This window comes from Tiliqua scincoides, chromosome 4 (assembly GCF_035046505.1).
Source record: "Tiliqua scincoides isolate rTilSci1 chromosome 4, rTilSci1.hap2, whole genome shotgun sequence".
In the NCBI taxonomy this organism is placed as follows: domain Eukaryota; kingdom Metazoa; phylum Chordata; class Lepidosauria; order Squamata; family Scincidae; genus Tiliqua; species Tiliqua scincoides.
In genome coordinates this window covers 11,167,274-11,169,050 of record NC_089824.1, presented here as the reverse complement: position 1 = coordinate 11,169,050, position 1,777 = coordinate 11,167,274, and positions in this window count along the sequence as shown.

Here is a 1,777-nt window from a genome sequence, read left to right as displayed (position 1 = left end):
AGTGGAGTGGGAGTGGGACCAGGTTCTGGTACTTGTGCTGGATCCTAACTCCGGTCCTGCGCGGCCTAGAGCAGAACTGGACTGCTCAGATTTGCACCACCTCTTGAGGTGGCACAATTCTTCCTTGGTGGAGGGGACACTGCCGCTCGCCTTGAAGCGGGCGGTTGTTCGCCCCCTCCTGAAAAAGCCCTCCCTGGATTCCACTGTGTTGAATAACTACCGGCCAGTCTCCAACATCCCTTTTCTGGGCAAGGTAATTGAGCGGGTGGTGGCGGCCCAACTCCAGAGGGTCTTGGATGAAGCAGATTATCTGGATCCTTTTCAATCTGGTTTCAGGCTGGGCTTCAGAACGGAAACTGCCTTGGTCGCCTTGGTGGATGACCTACGCCGGGGACTGGACAGGTGGAGTGCGTCCCTGTTGGTCCTGCTGGACCTCTCGGTGGCTTTCGATACCATCGACCATGGTATCCTTCTGGGCCGATTGGCCGAGTTGGGAGTTAGAGGCACTGTTTTGCGGTGGTTCCACTCCTACTTGGAGGGTCGGTCCCAGATGGTGGTGCTGGGGGATGCCTGTTCGATACCCTGGCCCTTGAGGTGTGGGGTGCCGCAGGGTTCAATTCTGTCCCCCATGCTATTTAATATCTACATGAAACCGCTGGGAGAGGTCATCCAGGGGTTTGGAGTGAGATACCATCAATATGCCGATGACACCCAGCTCTATCTCTCCTTTCCTCCAGACTCTAGGATGGCGGTTGAGGGCCTAGAGCGCTGTCTGGAAGCAGTGAGGATCTGGATGGGGGCTAACAAACTGAAATTAAATCCAGATAAGACAGAGGATCTCCTGGTTCAGAAATCCTCGATGCAGGTGCTGGATTATCGGCTTGCTCTGAATGGGGTTGCACTACCCCTGAAGGAACAGGTTCGCAGCTTGGGAGTCCTCCTGGACTCGCAGCTGCTCCTGGATTCCCAGGTGGCAGCTGTGGCTAGGGGGGCCTTCGCTCAGCTTTGGCTGGTGCGCCAGCTGCAGCCATACTTGGATCGTGCAGACCTGGCCACGGTGATCCATGCCACGGTGACATCGAGGTTAGATTATTGTAACACGCTCTATGTAGGGCTGCCCCTGAAGACGGTTCGGAAACTGCAATTACTGCAGAATGCGGCAGCCCGTGTGGTCACTGGAGCTAGGCGGTTTGACTCTGTCAGTCCGCTTCTCCGGGGGCTACATTGGCTGCCCATTCGTTTCCGGGCCCAATTCAAGGTGCTGGTTTTGACCTTTAAAGCCCTATACTGCTCTGGGCCAGGATATCTTAGAGACCGCCTACTCCCGTACAATCCGGCTCGCCCTCTCAGGTCATCAGAGAAGGCCTTTTTACAAATGCCGCCACCCAAGGAGGTCTGGGGGGGTGGCTGCAAGAAATAGGGCCTTCTCGGTAGTGGCACCAGCATTATGAAACTCCCTTCCCCTTGACTTGAGAATGGCTCCCTCTCTTGAGAGTTTTCGGCGAGGCCTGAAGACACTGCTGTTTATACAAGCCTTCTGATTTTTTGGCCTTCTTAACATTTTTTACACATCTTGTAGTTTTTTACAGGCCTGATTCCTCTGTGACTTGCTCTTTTTTGCTCTTTTTATTCTGTCTTTTAATCCGACTACTGTTTTTATGGTCTCTGTTAATGTGTTTTTAATATGTTTTTTATCTGCTATTTGTGCTAATTTATGTTTTTAAATCTGTTTTTTACATGTTGTTAGCCGCCCTGGGTCCCTTTCAGGGAGAAGGGC